At 42.2% G+C, this 18,678-nt stretch overlaps 1 protein-coding gene and 1 long non-coding RNA gene across 2 annotated transcripts in view; one reads left to right on the forward strand and one right to left on the reverse strand.

Annotated features, from left to right (window-relative positions):
• The window catches only part of ADAMTS18 (ADAM metallopeptidase with thrombospondin type 1 motif 18), a 425,082-nt gene that overhangs the window by 129,041 nt on the left and 277,363 nt on the right, over positions 1–18,678 (reverse strand). The window lies entirely within an intron of this gene.
• Positions 9,103–13,558, forward strand: LOC309649356. The gene is made up of 2 exons (XR_014257052.1): positions 9,103–12,398; positions 12,724–13,558. It is a non-coding gene; the product is annotated as an uncharacterized lncRNA (long non-coding RNA).

Below are 18,678 nucleotides of genomic sequence, written 5' to 3' on the forward strand. Positions count from 1 at the left end.
CAACAAGCTAGATGATGCATCCAAGATGCACCACAAGGAACAAATACTGACAATTCTAGAGGCAGTCAGACTCTGTGCAGTGGGCACCACACCCGAGAAATGCTGATCACGAAATGCGTAGGCAAGCTGCCCACTGCATTGACCTGTCGGCTACTCCACGCTGAATGCCTGGCTGCCTTAAGCTTATTTTCTCTGGGAGTCTAGGAGCTCTTCGTAGAAAGTGTCCAGAACTTGTTCATCCCTACCACAGTTAGGACTTTCATTTCGAAGGGAAAAAAGTTAAACTAGATTAACCCAAAAAAAGGGGGTGAGGGTTTATGGTTCATACAAATGAAAAGGCCAACACACTTTAATTTCAGGCATAACTGGACATCAAGGCTGTGATGATTTTACTATCAGGTGACAAGATGGCCCCAACTCTGGACTTACATTCCATCCTCTCTGCTTCCCCCAGGTGTCCCAGAATTGATTTTATTGGCTCTGCTCCTGTTACATGTTCACCTCTGAACCAATCACTGTAGTCAAGCACAGCTGATGTTCTGACTGGTCACTATGGGAAATAAGTCACCTCCACCCAATTCCAAGGCACAGGTAAGGAAGGTAGGTCCCCAAGGAAAACTTCAGTGTTTTTACCAAAAGACTGGGGAAACAGATGCTGGGCAGACAAAAAATTAAAGGTGGCCACTGCTCTCTCTCAACCTCCATTATCTAACCTGCATATAGAAGCTACACAATTGATGAGTTTTTTCCAATGCATGCATGCGTGCGTAAGAAATCTCCAATTCCTGATGTATGCCAAACGTAGAAATCATGTATCTGTTTCTAAATTACCAGCATATTAATTACATACATTCACATAACAAATGTTTATCGAGTGTCTACTATTGGCCAGGGACTATTCTAGCCACTGGAGACACAGCTGTGGAACAGCAGAGACAAAGCTCCAGTCTTCATGGAGCAGATATTTAAGAGCGGAAGGCAGCATATGCAAGGTAATAAACAAGACGGTCAGGTAGTAAGTGTAAAGAGTAGGAATAAAAATAAAGCAAGATCAGGGGATGGAGAGTAACCGAGTGTCAGGGAGGAACTTTCTGCAATGATGACATTTGCACAGAGAACTGAAGTGCCAAGAAGTGTCAGAAGAAACCAGGTGAATATCTGGGGGAAGAGCAAAGTGCAATCACAGGAGTGGGGGGGCTCTGGGGATGCTCAAAGGCCCCCACTCCTGTGACTGCACTTTGCTCTTTCCCCAGATATCAGAAGGGCTGGGGTGGAGTTGACGATGGGAGAAGATATAGGACTTCAGGCCAAAGGAGCCAGATCACACAGGGCCTTGTAGACCATGGTAAGAAATCTGGATTATATACTGTGGGCAATGGAAAGCCATTAGTTGGTGGAGAAGAGGAAGGTGAGATCATCTGGCTACTTGAGAAAAACACCTCATAGGGGACACAACGTAAGAGAATCATCAGATTGGAAGCTGCGGTGGGAATCCAGATTAGAGTGGCTTCGATCACGGTGGTGACAGTGAAGGTGATAAGACGTGGCTGCAATTGGGTATTGAATTGACCTGTGAGCAATGATGTTTACACAGATGTGTGCATAAGATCACCTGGTATTTATATACCCTCATGGGCTAACGGGATCATTTAAATTGCCTGCCCATCGAATTAAAAATTAGTCTCCTCACTTTATTTGTGCTCTCATGGTTCTTTCAACACACCTTAGCAATTATATTAATTCTGTTACACTGTCCTTCTGTGTTTATATTCCTGTCAACAATACTCCCCACTCTCACATTGGAATATCCTAAAATTTAAGAACCATATTATCATTTTTGTATTTCCATAGTCTATGATAGGACTGAGGCACATAGTAAGCTGGGAATAAATGTTTTGGGTTAGAAGGATGAGTAGATGGGTGGGAAAGAGGAAGGAATAGAGGGAAAAGAAAGAAGAAACGTCAGCAATTCGTTACTGAGAACTAAGAATACAAGCCCCAAAGGGACCTTGACTTTGCTTCCCTGGTATATTTATAAAGAGGTTGAGTAATTTAAAGGATGTTGCAAATTACATAGGACCAATGTACTACTCACTCTTAGATGAAGGGTCTATTCAAAGAAGGGATGACAGAAATAGATTCAATGATCAGGTCAGCTGGTGAGTCCATGACTATGAGGGAACTAGGTTTCTTACCTAGCATTCCAATTAAAACAGAGCTCTGTACCTCTTCAAACACCTCCAAGTACCTCGCCCCTCCAAGTACTAAGAAGTTAATGCATAATAAATTGCCCAACTCCATGCAGTAGATAGAAAAATCTAATATACCTTTACAAGGCTCCTAGGGTTGAACACACAATCACAAAACATAGAGGACATTCTCCCTTCATTCCCAGAACTGCCCACCGACCCCAGTCCTATAGATCAAGAGAACACAAAGGATATTTAACTTTTCTCTAAGCTCAGCTGCAAATCCAGAAATAGAATCCACATTTCTAACCTACATCCACATCGTCAGACTCCCTCCCGCATAAGAATACAAGAGTCAATTTTCTTATAAATATATCCCTGTGCCTTCAGAGATCCAGTTATTTTCAGCAGACTGGATTGGCATACTGTGAAGTTCAAAAGCAAATACACACCTTTCAATATACTTCCAGACGGTTTTCCTGCTGCCACCCAATCCACCTGCCAGCCCGCATATACCATTCCTCTCCATCTCCCGGGCTAAATTCCTCAAAAGCAGGTGAAGTACCTAAAATCATTATTCTTACTGGCATTGAGATCAACAAGTATACACTGAAAAAAATAAGCTTACATAAATGCATTCTATTAAAGAGGCCAGTTTGTGATTGTGTTGTATCAATTGTTCTCAGCTGGGGACAATGGTGTCCCCAGGGAACACCCGGCCATGTCTGGAAACATTTTTGGACACAGCCAGGGGGGCGTTACTGGCATCCAGTGGGTAGAGGCCACAGCAAACTCCCCTTCCCCCGCCTCAATGGTGTCAATGGTGCCCTGAGAAACCGTGGGCTAAATATCACAACTTCCCACGCAATTGTAAACAGTGAAATCGAAGGAAGCTTACTGCTTCTCCTTGGACCTACTGTCCCACTTGCCCCACGAGGCAGCATGAGCAGCTGATGGATGACCTCAGATGGCCGTGATTCTGCAAAGGGAAGGGACCGTGTGCTTGAGCCAGCTGCAGAGTAAGCACTCTAGACGTTTTCTGCATTTGTTTCTTATTGCTACAGAACAAATTACCACATAGTTAGCAGCTTAAAAATAACTCCTATTTATTAGCTCATAGCTCTGCAAGTCAGAAGTCTGGGCACAGTGTGACTGGGTTCTCTGCACAGGGTTTCTGCCTGAGCCAGGCTGCATTCCTTTCTCTGGGAAAGAATCCACTTTCAAGTTCATTCAGATGGTTGGCACAGTTCAGTCCCTTCTAGTTATAGGACCAAGGCCCCGTTTCCTTGCTGGCCATCGGCTAGAGGCCACCTGCATTCCTTGCCACGTGGCCCCCTCCACCTCCAAAGCCAGCAATGGAGAATTTCTCACATGTCAAATCCCCCTAGCTATGAAACTCTCTGCCTTTCCTGATTCTGTGTGATCATAGGATAGGTCAAACCCACCTGGACAATTTTGCTATCTTAAGGTCAAGTGATTTGAAGCCTTCATTACATCTGCAAGATCCCTTCCCAGCAGCACCTAAATTAGCAGTTGATCGAATCACTGGGAGAAGGTGTGCATATACCAGGGGCTGGGAAGCTTGGGGGCCAATTTAGAATTCTACTCCCACAATTTTTATATGTTATCATTATCTCATTTAATTCTCATGGTAACCCTTTTGAAACAGGAGGGAAGGGGGCGGGGCACAACCTCTAAAAGAATGACATAGCCCTTGAGGATACAACATAAACTGGTTAGAACCAACTAGTTAGAACCAACTAGGTTCAAGATGGCAGAAGTTTCGACTTCCAATTGAGCTTCACTATGTGCTCATTGCAATATATTAGCATATGCTAAAGGACACACCCACAGGTGCCATGACAGTTCCAAGGCCAACCATAAAAGGCCAAAAAGTGGGCGTGGCCCAATTCCTGGAAATCTCTGCCTCTTCTTCAAGATAGTTGGAATAATCGTCCCACTCATTAGCCTATGAAATTACCCAGCCCATAAAAACTAACCAATCCATATTTCGGGGACTCTCGCCTTCTCAGATGGCCCACACTCTGTCTGTGGAGGGTGCTTCTCCCAGGGCCGCTCTCGCCTTTTGAGATGGACCACATTCTGTCTATGGAAAATGTGTATCTCTCTAAATAAATCCACTTCTTACCTATGACTTTGTCTCACTGAATTCTTTCTGCAATGAAAGAAAGAACGGGAGCTTCATTAAGTCCTGAGAGCAGGTGTGTGATCTCAATTAAAAGACACTGGGTTCAAGTCCCAGTGTCGGTTTTGGCTGGGTTCAAGTCCCAACCTTAGGTGTACGGTTTCACTTTGAAGGTTTTTTTTGTTTTTTTGTTTTTTTTTTTAATCTCTGCTTTACAGTCAGGGAAACTAGATTCTCAGATAATTTGATAATGTCCCAAAGCTGGGTGAAGGATACATGGGAACTCTCTATATTATCTTGGCAACTGTTTGTGAGTCTAAAACTATTTCAAAATAAAATGTCTGGACTTCCCTGGTGGTGAAGCGTTTAAGAATCCACCTGCCAATGCAGGGGACATGGGTTCGAGCTCTGGTCCGGGAAGATCCCACATGCCGCGGAGCAACTAAGCCCGTGTGCCACAACTACTGAGCCCACGTGCCACAACTACTGAAGCCCACACACTGAGAGCCTGTGCTCCACAGCAAGAGAAGCCACCACAATGAGAAGCCAGTGCACCGCAAAGAATAGTAGTCCCCGCTCGCTGCAACTAGAGAAAAGCCCATGAGCAGCAACAAAGAGCCAACGCAGCCCAAAATAAATTAATTAAAAATAAAATGTCTTTAAAAAGAATAATTTCACCAAGATCACATAACTCTTAAGTGAAAGAGATGAACTTCTAAAATCCCATGCATTTTAACATACCATCCTGCCTTCTTAAATTACTGCACAAGGCATTTCTAAGGTGACAGCAGCTCTAAAGCCCCTGAGGACATTTATCTAGAGCAGGGGTCCTCAAACTTGACTGCACATTAGAATCAACTGGGGAGTCTTTTAAAAACACAGATACCTGGGCCTCATCCTCAGCTATTCTGCTTTCATTGGCCTGGGGTAGGCTCCGGGCATCTACATTTTTTTAAAGCTCTATATGCTGAGACTCACTGATCTAGATATTATTTTATCATAAATGACAGTGCTAAATATATAATATTAAACAGAAATTAGCATTTTCTTTATGCACAAAAGGAATCTTTTAAAGGGACTGGAATTCATCTTACTTCAGTGCCTTTTACAGGAAAACAATGACTGTAAAACCCTGAGATAAGACTAAGCCTTAGGAAAATACATTAGCATATTTAAAGAGTGAGAACGCATTTCAGTAATATTTTCTTTCAGCCACATCTCTGTGCTGCCTACAACAGACCTCAACTCGACAATCAAGGTAGAAATAAAAATTGTGTTCATTATTTATCGACAGAGAAATTCACTTGGGGTAACTCTTCATTCGCCCCCTCGAAGTGACAAAGTAAAATATGAAAGGGAGCTGAGGAACTGTAAAGTCACAGAATGAACCCACAGACACTCAAACAGCACTCTGCTGTGGGAGAGCTCAGTAAATAATGAGACAGATAATCTCCTTTGACTAGCTTATCTCAATCCCTTTCAAGTGCCGGTTCTAAAGAAGGGTGTGCACATAGCTGGCTTCTAGTAAATTAGTGATGTGCACTTTATAATTTATATTAGAAAGCATGCCCCCTTGACTTGTGGTGGTAATAAGGGCAGATAAGATATTCCAAAGCTCAGTGGCATGAATAAGCAATCAAAAGAATTCAGCTGAACATGAAATCCTTCCATACATCAAAGGCACCCCTTCAGGAGAGGTGAGCATGCAGTCCAGACAGGACACTCTCGCCAGACTTGTATTATGGTATTTGAGTGTACGGGGCCCTGAAACTGGATAGAAAAACCGTGGGAACGCGCTTCCATGGCAATAACTTGATCTAACTGAGGAGGAACTCCTGGGTTTGTGGACAGAGATGTGTAGGAAACCCAGGCAAATATTTTGGGTCATGAGAGCCTTCAATGTGCACTGTTAACATTAGGGCTGTTTATACTTGGACTTCAGGAATTAATCAGTACCATTTTCTCTTAAATTGTTTATTGTTGATGGTGGGAAACCGTGCAGTTTTACCAGCACACGTGCTCCACTGGAGAGAAGTGGTTTTCTAAGCCACTGTCTTAGGCTCATGGAAAACAAAAAATGAAGTGAGTTCCCAGTAACTCTGCATGTTATACAACCAAGGTGATAGTGATATTGGGTGGATAATGTCAGTTATCAGCAAGTCAATCTCTGGCCACAGCTTATATCCCATATGTGTTTGGCATCTCAGCTTTTCACAAAGTAGGTCTTTCTGTCTCTCTCTCTCATAAAATATAGAATTGCATGCAACTGAGAAGACCCAACTACAGGGAGATCAGCTCAATGCTTTGTGACGACCTAGAAAGGTGGGACAGGGAGGGTTGGGAGGGAGGGGATATGGGGATATATGTATACATATAGCTGATTCACTCTGTTGTAAAGCAGAAACTAACACGACATTGTAAAGCAATTATACTCCAATAAAGATGTTAAAAAAACAACCCCCCCACCCCCGCCACACACACAAAGAAGACCCCTTTCAGCAACAGCAAAAGAAAACTGGAAGCAAATATATTAATCGGAAGGGAATGATTAAATATACAGCAGTTAAAAGAATAAGACAGATGCTTACATCGCGATAAGGAACGCCAAGATACACATTATTTTTAAGCACTTCTTCTCCACCAAAAAAAAAATTGCTTCAGAAATAGTACTGGCTAACACAACTTACGTACATTTGAAGGGCACACACACAACAGAACGAATCAACTCTGGTTTCAAAAAGAGCTTCAGACTGATAGGTAACTGGAGCTCTTGGCTTGCCGTGCGTGATCCCAGACCTCCTTCTGTGCGTTAATTCACATGCCAACACAGAAACCAAAATACGACTTCGTCTTGTTTGGACACACAGATGGTTTGACTGTGGCCCTCTGAGGCTTACTGACAGGTGAGAGAGCAAATGCAGCCCAGAGCCCCACCCACTTGTTCTCACGCATGATATAGGTTACAACTGCAGAGTTACTGCTCCGCAAGTCACACGAGATACCAGGCACCCAGGGAAACGTTTGAATCATGTCTGGAATTCGGGTGGTCCTGCATGCAGAAGGGCAAGAAGGAAGAGCAAAAAGAGCTGAAAGACTGATAGAAAGAGGGCAGTGATGATGTCATTGGGTAGCTTGGGTCCAGCCTTGCTGAAAGCTAGTCACCTAGTACAAGGTGGGGGAGGGGAAGAAGGAAAGAGGAGGAAGGGGGGAAGGAGGAGAGGGAGTGGGGAGAGGGAGAGAGGGGGAGGGAGAGGGGGGGAGAGAGAGAGACAGAGAGAGACAGAGACAGAGACAGAGACAGAGAGAGAAGAAAGTTTATCCCAGAGACAAAAAATTTATTTTCTTATGCTTAACCAAGTTCAAGGTGGAGTTGTTCTAATACTTGCCACTGAGAAGTCCTATAATGTAGAAACAAGGACCATCTGTACATTTGGATTCACATTAGCCACCCCTACCTGCCCCCCTTAGTACACACACTGCCTAACGCTAGTCAGAGCATCGATGACCACACTTGCAAGGTGTGATGCATTCCAAAAGCAAACGCAATTCTCCAAAAGCATGTTCCACTAGTCTTCTATCTCCCCGGAGAAGGTTCTTTGCGGACTTCTTTAGGACAACGATTCACAGTCTCCAGTGTCCCTGGAACCATCTGTGAAGCTCTTCTTTCCTTTATTCAAGTGGACACACAGGCTCTACCTAGTACCTACTGAATGTTCAGAGGCGGAGCCTAAATATATGTAGTTTTTCCCCTTCCAAAGTGCCCAAGTCTTTTTCAAGCGCATGGGAAAAAAAATTGCTACTTTAGACCTTGAATAGTGATATGCCGACTGGTAGTTAAATATCATTAAGGCCTCCATCTGTGTCTTAGCTGAATCTTCCTCTCCATGGCTCCAGTTTTAATAATTCGATACATGCTCAATCAGTATAAACTGTTATTAATATCTAGACTAAAACTTTCCTGCCTGTGGGTGGTAAGGTGCATTGGCATTAGCCAATTCTGCTACAATAATACCAATTACTACTTGATATATTATCACACTATCAATGTAATTACTATGTGCCAGGCGCTGTTTTTTTTAGCATTGTACATGGACCATTTTTGTTTCAATTAAGCATCCGTAAACCTGAGGAACTACCATTATCCTCATCTGGCCAGTGAAGAAATTAAGCCCAGAGAGGGTAAATAATTTGACCTGGGTCACACAGTAAAGGCCACAGCTGGGGTTTCAGAGTCTGAGCTCAAAGCCATTACACTGCCTGGCTTTATCTCATGTGCCTTGATCCCCATCTTTATCGATTTCTTTGCTCCTTCCTCTTTGATTCTTTATCTTCCTCTCATTTTATGTCTTCATATAGTTGATCAAGCAGTGGTTACCTTCCCCCACAAACCCCCCAGGACTCTCACCAGGATGACTGCCAACATCCAAGGGCTCATTTCCTGTTCTGACGAGCTTGAAAAGGCTCCAGGGCAGGAGCTTCAATTACCGTTTCCTTCCTAGACCCTCTCAGAGACCAAAGTCAAGAATAATCAAGGAACTATCATATGACACAGCAATTCCACTCCTGGGTCTATATCTGAAAGCAACAACAGTAATGCAAAAAGATACATGCACCCCCAGGGCTCACAGCAGCATGATTTACAATCGCCAAGATATGGAAGCAACCTAAATGTACATCAACAGATGAATGGAGAAAGAAGATGTGTGTGTGTGTGTGTGTGTGTGTGTGTGTGTGTGTGTGTGCGTGTGTGTGTGTGTATCTACACACACACACAATGGAATACTACTGAAAAAGAATGAAATTGTGCCATTAGCAGCAACATGGATGGACTTGGAGGGTATTATGCTAAGTGAAGTAAGTCAGACAGAGAAGGACAAATACTGTATGGTATTACTTACACAGGGAGTCTAAAAACTACAACAAACTAGTGAATATAATGAAAAGAAGTAAACTCTCACAGATATAGAGAACAAACTAGTGGTTACCAGTGGGGAGAGAAAAGGAGGAGGGGCAATATAAGGGTAGGAGAGTAAGAGGTCCAAACTATTACATATAAAATAAGCTACAAGGATACATTGTACAACATGGGGAATATAGCCAATATTTTATAATAATTATAAATGGAGTATGACCCTTAAAAATCGTGAATCACTACATTGAACATCTGTAACTTTATAATATTGTACACCAACTAGAACTCAATAAAAAAACAAACAACAACGAAAAGAATAATCGAGGATAGAGTTCATTCATAGATGGTCACAATCCTGAGAGAGGGAGTTACCATTGCCCATTTCTCATCTCCTTACAGATGAGAAAACTGAGAGCAGAGCCCAAGACTCTCAATTCTGGCCCTTGGGGAGACGGATGCTTGAGTGGCCATCCTCTAACAGGCAGAGAGCATGGGGAGGAGGGATAAGCCTTTCACCCTCCCACGAGAGCAACCCTCAAATCAACCTGGGGGTCCCGCTCTCCGGCAAGAACCTTGGTGTTTTTTTGTTTGTTTGTTTTTTGTTCAGTGAAACCTAGATATGCTTTATTAGGATGAAAGAACTTTACATTTGTTTTAAATATCAAAATAACACAAAGAACTCGTTCAATATACAACACCCTTCCTAGTCTTCACAGAGAACTGAATTTTTCTATAGAGACAATGGTACTCAGGAAACACGACACAGTCAAAATATCTATAAAACTCACAAGATACTTTACACACAGTTGCCAAAATGATGAATCCTGATATTTTAGATTTTTCTTTGCAATTGTTTTTAAAAGAGTCTTGAATGATTAAAAACAAAACTTAGGATTGGAGACTGAAAGCTAAGTTCAAAGGCATTTCCACTTTAGTATACATCATAAATCCCGTAATCAGAACACCTTGGCAATTTTTTAAAAAAAAAAGACTGGCTGGCATTTTGCTAAAAGTGTTGTTATGAGCAAATAATCATCTTCACACATCACGTCTGAAAGGAGCACACAGGAAAGAGGCAAAAAAAAAAAAATCTTTTTACCCTTGATGAAACAAGGCATAACCTAAGAAAACATCTCTGATTTGGGTCAGCCTGTGTCCAAAAACTTGTAAATAGAACCCAGTCTAATCCTTAACTTCACGTGGTCCTCTCAAGTGACCAAAAAGTTCCAGGGGGGGGTGTGTGTCACGCAGCAAACCTCTGCTGGCTAACGAGGCCCCACAAAGCAGAAGAGCCTGCTTTCTTTCTGCCTGTGTGGACTAAGGTCATTTAACTTCAGCCCTTTTATGAATGGAAATCGTTCTAAAGACTACCGGGCAGCCGGTGACCAGCAACAGGCAACTCAATGGCTGAGCTTTCTGAGTCATAAAATACTTCTGAAAAAAAGGAGATCAAAGTGTTCCCCTACCGCCTATTGAAACCAACTGCTTCCAAAGCTCCTTTCAGGGACCTAGGCTCTCCGGAGAATGGGTCCCTGCCGTCATAGTCCAAAAAGGCCACCACTAAGAAAGAGACAATGGGGACATTAGGGCAGCCAGCCATGGAAGAGAAACACCACTTATGGTTTAATTGTTGCGGACAAAGCAAAGGGAAAGGAAGGAAAACCAAGTGACAAAATTGGACAGTGCATCGGCAGTCAAGGCTGGAGGGATTTCGTGGTACATATTCCACTCTGAGCCCCTGATGTGATGCTGAGGCTGGATCCTAATCAGAGGCTGGACAGAAGATGCCAAAGGAACAGCACAGCTCCACCGCTCCCGCCAGTTGGGCCCCCCGCTGAGGTGATTAATCAGAGCTAAAGTACCCACGTATCACAGATCTGGGCAGAAATGCTATACGGGTGGCATTTTTGCATGCCTCTTGCCTTGATCTTCACATTGGAGCTGAGTGTCCAGAATTTAAGCAAGAGGTACATTTTTCCAACTGGAAGACGTACGCGGTAACTGGATTCATCCGGTACCAATAAAGTATAAATAATCTCAGACCTAAGAATTGTTCTTTCATGGCGGACCATGGAACCCTGGGCCAGTTGTGGATGGAAGCATGGCTTAAAAGGGGGGAATGGGGAAGTAGTCAAATTAGTATCAAAATTCCACCTCTTGGAGCTTCACAATGCACATTAGCACATTAAAAGGTGAGAAATGTATTAGAGCAAAGACATTTGCTTAATAAAAGTTTCCCGAATTTTATCAGAATATATGACCATGATACCACTTATAGGGTCATAAAACCCTTTTATGGCTGGAATACCTCTTAGTTAGAAACCAATACATAATATTATAGTACCTCTTTTGGGAATTAGTGCTTTGGTGATTTTCTTGTCACTACCAGACTAGGAAGAGAGGTTCCTTGAAAAAAAGTTTCCACAGTCAAATAAGTTAGGGAAAGTTTTTAAACAGAGTTAAGCAAATGTCTTTAACACAGGACATTTCTGAGTTGTTAACATCCTAATCTAAAACCATACTCCATGAACCCTTTGTTCCAGGGCTCTGCTGAATCACAGCCTGGTTCAAAATAAAATAGCATTTCTGGGTCTAACATCACCACTCCATTTCTTCCTTAGAATGAAATCCAGTGAAGCAGAATACAGCATCCACCTTGCCTGCAGCTTTTTCCACCCTGTGCTCTGAACAGTGCCTGACATAACAGAAGCCCATCAATAGTTGAATGACAGAGTCATTCAATGTATCTTTCCGATCAGTTCTCCAAATATGACATTTCTACTAAGTTGCAGAAACGGGCTCAGTCTGTCAAACCAACAGCAATTAAGAAAAAAACTTGCCTATATGTCCAATATCTTAATCCAATGGTTCTCCAATGTTAACATGTATTAGAATCACTTGGAGAATTAAAAATACATACTCCTGGGTCCAGCCTCCCTGACCTTCTGTTGTATGTAAAGACATTGACATTTTCAACACCTCAAGTTAAGCTAATCCAGCTGACCACACTCTGAAAATTACCGTCTCCCTGAAAAAGGAATGCCGAGGTAGAAAAATTGGGGGGCAAAAGGGACTTTGAGATCTCCTAGTCTGTAGGAAGAAAGACACAGGTTTGTCCTAGCATCCCAGAAAACGAAATTAAGAAATACAGGTGAGGGCTTCCCTGGTGGCGCAGTGGTTGAGAGTCTGCCTGCTAATGCAGGGGATGCGGGTTCGGGCCCTGTTCTGGGAGGATCCCACATGCCATGGAGCAACTGGGCCCGTGAGCCACAACTACTGAGCCTGCGCGTCTGGAGCCTGTGCTCCGCAACAAGAGAGGCCGCGATATTGAAAGGCCCGTGCACCGCCATGAAGAGTGGCCCCCACTTGCTGCAACTAGAGAAAGCCCTAGCACAGAAACGAAGACCCAACATAGCAATCAATCAATCAATCAATCAATACAAATAAAAATCTAAAAAACAAAAAAAGAAATACAGGTGAAAGTCATAAGAAGGCAGGTTGTATGTAGTTCAACATCAAGATGAAGGGTCTCCTGACAATGGCATAGGCTTCCTGGATGTAATGACCATTTCATCAACATGGTGGTCAAGGAGAAGCTGGGTATGGTCAAAAGAATGTGCATGGCAGAGAGTGATTAGATTGGGCTCATCTGCAACCCGGAGATTCTGGGACAAAGTTCTGCAAACCTAGATAACCTTCTCAGGGTGTAAGGCAGCCAGGCATAAGGGGCAGTGGTGAGCTGGAGAGAGCTTGTTCCTGTTGAAAGGCATTCAAAATTTTAAAAACTTAAAAGCTTTTGCACAGCAAAGGAAACCATAAACAAGATGAGAAGACAACCCTCAGAATGGGAGAAAATATTTGCAAACAAAGCAACTGACAAAGGATTAATCTCCAAAATATACAAGCAGCTCATGAAGCTCAATATCAAAAAAACAAACAACCCAATCCAAAAATGGGCAGATCTAAACAACATTTCTCCAAAGAAGACATACAGATGGCCAACAAACACATGAAAAGATGCTCAACATCACTAATCATCAGAGAAATGCACATCAAAACTACAATGAGGTGTCACCTCACACTGGTCAGAATGGCCATCATCAAAAAATCTACAAACAATAAATGCTGGAGAGGGTGTGGAGAAAAGGGAACACTCTTGCACTGTTGGTGGGAATGTAAATTGATACAGCCACTATGGAAAACAGTACGGAGGTTCCTTAAAAAACTAAAAATAGAACTACCATACGACCCAGCAATCCCACTACTGGGCATATACCCAGAGGAAACCATAATTCAAAAAGACACACGCAACCCCAATGTTCATAGCGGCACTATTTACAATAGCCAGGGTATGGAGGCAACCTAAATGTCCATCAACAGAGGAATGGATAAAGAAGATATGGTGCATATATACAATGGAGTATTACTCAGCCATAAAAAGGAACGAAATTGGGTCATGTGTAGAGACATGGATGGATCTAGAGACTGTCATACAGAGTGAAGTAAGTCAGAAAGAGAAAAACAAATGTTGTATACTAATACATATATGTGGAATCTAGAAAAATCTTATAGATGACCTTATTTGCCAAGCAGAAATAGAGACACAGATGTAGAGAACAAATGTACAGATACCAAGGGGGAAAGGGGAGGGGTGGGAGGAATTGGGAGACTGGGATTGACACATATACACTATTGATACTACGTATAAAATAGACAACTGATGGGAACATACTGTATAGCACAGGGAACTCTACTTAATGCACTGTGGTGTACTAAATTGGAGGGAAATCCAAAAGGGACGGGATATATGTATATGTACAGCTGATTCATTTTGTTGTGAAGTAGAAGCTAACATAACATTGTAAAGCAACTATATTCCAGTAAAAATTTTAAAAAACACCCCCTCCAGACATAAGGGTAGGCAGGATTCACTCATGGAAGCTTGCAACTCCTGTTTGATGGATTATTCCAAGTAAATAACTGCCTACTTAACTCCTGAATAAAATGAGACCCATCGTGTGGGGGGGTACATTTTAAGAGACTATTTTGAGTATAGTTTAATTCTGAATTATTAAATTCCCTGCTGGAGACATCCTAACTGGAATATGTATGTATGCAAATATATTTCACTATTAGAACCCCTCCACCCTTTCTCACTCGCTCTTGGGGTTTCCCTAGCAGTCAAGATAATGGTTAGCTTTCCTGTCAGTACTCTATTATCTAAAGGGGACTTATCACTTTTTTAATACGCACTGATGCACACTAGGAAACTGCTAGAACCTTGAAAGTCACTCTGATGCCAGTTGCCAGCCCCCCTCTTGGTGAAAACACCAATGTAGACACTTCAGGTAGAAGACGATTCATCTTAGTCTCCTTCATCTCATGTCAGTTTCTGTATTCGTGGAAGAAGAGTTATTTATCTCTTCTGGCTTGTGAACTTTGATGAGCGTGTAAGAGACCTGCCCATCCACCAAGCATGTTAGAGACCTGCCCATCTCCTGAACCCTTGAATCATCCACTATTCTGAATGCATTACAGCGCTTGCTAATTCACTTTAGGAACCCCCTGTTTGACCAAAGAAGGTGAGCAGTGTTCATGGGTTCTGGGTAGCTAGAAGGAAAATTTCTTCCTCCTGGAGTGATTATTTCCCTCCATCCCCATCTCTCAACGGGCCTAGAGAAGTGATTCCTCAACGTGGAGCCTCAAGTGATTTCCCAGGGTTCACTACTGCTATTCAATAGCGTTTCATATGCAGGTCAGTGCATTGTTAGAGATGCAAAGCCATGATATCCAAGATGCTAGGTTGGCAAAGGTGTTTTTGCTCAGAATTCTTGTTTCTATTCACAAAGAAAGGAGAAAGCACCACAATTTGGGCTGAAAACATTTACAGGAGCCCTCCACTTTCGCAAGTTTGCTTTATGTCACTTTGCTTTTACGAAAGACCCAATTAGCACCTGTTTTTTGCTAACCAAAAGAAATACGAAGAGGATTTTCATTTTTATGAAAAAAAAAAAAAAAAAAAAACCCAAAGCAAAATAGCGATCAGTGTGGTCAGTGTTTGTTTGTTGGTTTTGCACCTAACCCTTATACACCCAGCGCTCACCCTAAGCAGGGAGAGTGGCACTGCCCAGCTCCTTCCCCAGGAACTACACTCAGAATCTCTGCATCAAGCCACTGTAGCTCTGAACTACGTCTGGGAGCACTTGTGCTTTATGTCAATTTATTTTGTGCATTCATTGCCAAGATGTGTCCTAAGGTAATTGCTTCTTTGCTTTTGTCATTTTGGCTTACAAAAGATTTCATAGGAACACTCTACTTTCAGATAACGGGGAAAACCTGTATAATACTTCTTGTCCATATAAGATATCACAAAAGAGGGTACACAAGTGGTCAGTAGGCATAAGAAAGGATACTCAACTTCATTAACCATCAGAACAATGCAAACTAAACCCATTGTGTGATATGGCTTCACATCCGTCAATGGGAGTGGCAAAAATGGAAAAGACAGACCACGGCAAGTGTTGATGAGAATGTGGAGCAACTGGAACTCTTATACACTGCTGATGGCCGTGTAGATTAGTGCAACCAGTCTGAAAAGCTGTTTGGCAGAATCTAGGAAAATAGCGGTAAGTGCAGTTCCTGGGGAAGGAGCTGGGTGGTGCCACTCTCACCTGCTTAGGGTGAGTGCTGCCTGTATAAGGGCTAGCTGCAAAACCAACAAACGAACACTGACCGCACTGACCGCTATTTTGCTTTGGGGAGAACATATATACTAACCTATGACCCAGCAACTTCAGTCTTTGGTATGTTTCCAACGGAATGTGTCCATAAGCTCACCAAAAGGCATAGATGAGAATGTTTAGCATTACTCCTCCTAACAGCCCCAAACTGGAAACAGTTTAAATGCCACCAACAACTAGATGGAAACAATGTAGAATATTCATACAGAGGAATTATTGTATGACCCTCTCTTAGGTAAAAAAATTTTAAATAGGCGAACTTAAGCTATGTTACAAATTAGGATAGTGGTTACTTCTGGGGGACACTGAGTGGAAGGGGATGTGGGTAGGGGTCTTCTGGGACACTGGTAACGTCCCGTTTGATCTGGCTGTTGGTTACAGCGGTGTGAACTCTGTAAAAATGCATTAGGCTGTACTCCACGATTTTTGCATTTTCTGTATATACATTTTTGCACTTTTCTGTATATACATTATACTTCAATAGAAGTTACAGACATTAATACAGAGCAGTGTCTCAGCTTCTCATTTGTGGTTTTGTCCTCTTCCTTGTTTTATTTTTCTTATTGTTTGATTGAGGACGGCTGTATGTGTCTGTATTTTGCTGTTGTGCGGCAGGGACTTGGGGAGGTGGGTAATGCAAGGGGGATAAGCTTGATCCTCTCCCTACCCCATACCCCATGGGCCCAAACAATTGGATAATTGGAGTCAGATGCCTAGAGATGGCCGTGGTCTTAGAAATAATTTCACAGGGTCCAGGAGAGGAAACTGAGGCCTACAGAACTAAAGTTAATTAAGTATATGTGGCTGGCTTGTTGAAAAGTAGGAACAGATTGTGAGTTTCATGATTTCAATTTATAACAGCCTTATAAAAAAGAATGAAATAATGCCATTTGCAGCAACATGGATGGACCTTGAGATTATCATACTAAGTGAAGTAAGTCAGACAGAGAAAGACAAATATCATATGATCTTGCTTATATGTGGAATCTAAAAAAAATGATACAAATGAACTTATTTACAAAAAAGAAACAGACTCAACAGACTTTGAAAACAAACTTATGGTTACCAAAGTGGAAAGGTGGGGGGGAGGGATAAATTAGGAGTTTGGGATTAACATATACATATTACTATATATAAAATAATCAACAAGGACCTACTGTACAGCACAGGGAACTCTACTCAATATTCAGTAATAACCTATATGGGAAAAGAATCTGAAAAAGAATGCATATATGTATATGTATAACTCAGTCACTTTGCTGTACACCTGAAACTAACACAACATTGTAAATCAACTACAGTCCAATATAAAATAAAAACTGAATTAAAAAGATAAAAACAAACAAAAATCAGATTGGTATGCAAAGAAAAAAAGTTATATCAGCCTTATACACGGGCAGATGTGGTTGCCAATGACTTCTTTCACCTTCATCCCAAAGATGGAACTTTTTAACTTGCCTCATTCTATGTGCTAAGTGGTCATTCCCTGTTCAAAAGTGAATCTCTTTCTTAGGAGAAACAACCCAACATCTATGAATATGGGACAACTGGTCAGATTTCCTATCACTCACAGAAAGTGGAATCTTGAGCGCATTAACCATGGGGAGACTAAGTTCCTTCCAAGAGCTGCTGTAGCACTTCCCATGTAGGAAGTCACTTTATCCCCACGGTGCTGTAAACACTCTTGTTATTCCCATTGTAGAGACAGAGACACTAAGACACAGAGAGATTCATAACTTGCCCAAGGTCCTACTAGTAAGGGCTGGTATGAAAAATGAACTTGGACAGACTACTCTTAACCCCTGGGTTATCTGGAATGGGATAGTTTAAGGCACTGTGATGGACGGCCTAACCTCCTTCTGAAGACATAAGGATACTGGAATCGACAGAAGAGAGGGAAAACAGGAGGACGCTCCCAAATGAGCAGGAGACTTACGACAACCAAACCAACCAAACAACAAAAACAAGATATAGTCACGTGCGTGTGGGCTGCCTAGTTGTGTGTAACCATGTTAGAATATATAGGTCATTAGTAAGCCATATTGTTCATTTAAACAGATCCAGCTTAGCCGGGAATTGTTAAATCTTTGCTTCGCTCTATAGTTTAAAGACCGTACCAAAAAATATCATAACTCTGGTTGTGATAAAAGATTTTAGCTACATGTCAAGTCACAATATGAAAACAAAAAAGTTAAAGAATAAAGTTTCAGCTAGTCAAGAACATGGGAGTCTTCATTCACCAGCGCCTAAGCCCCTCCCCCTCTTGCTCGGACATGATGTATCATGTACAATACTAACTACATCCTCAGCTGGGCTTTCTCACATTTTCCTTCTTCTAGCCACGCCGGAGCATGACCGTGGTGTGTCTCAACACACACACAAACTCTTCTGTCAGTTACAGACACTTCTCAATTGCAACATAAGATGAAATCAACCCAGATCACCGTTTATTGCCTCACAGATGACTGAATCCTGAGACAAGCATCATTTATACCAATATTCTTGATCTCGAGCCCAACAGTTGAGGATTACACAAGAGGAAATAACGCTTGTCCCAAATGTTTTTTTAAGTGTCCTGCCTTCCTGGACGCCACACTTAATCCCACCAGCCCCTGAACACACCACATCACACTCAAAAAGGACGTCTTACGTGAGTAGGACAACATGAACAGATCAGCTGAAAGAAAACAA

This window comes from Balaenoptera physalus (assembly GCF_965194825.1).
Source record: "Balaenoptera physalus genome assembly, chromosome: 19".
NCBI lineage: Eukaryota > Metazoa > Chordata > Mammalia > Artiodactyla > Balaenopteridae > Balaenoptera > Balaenoptera physalus.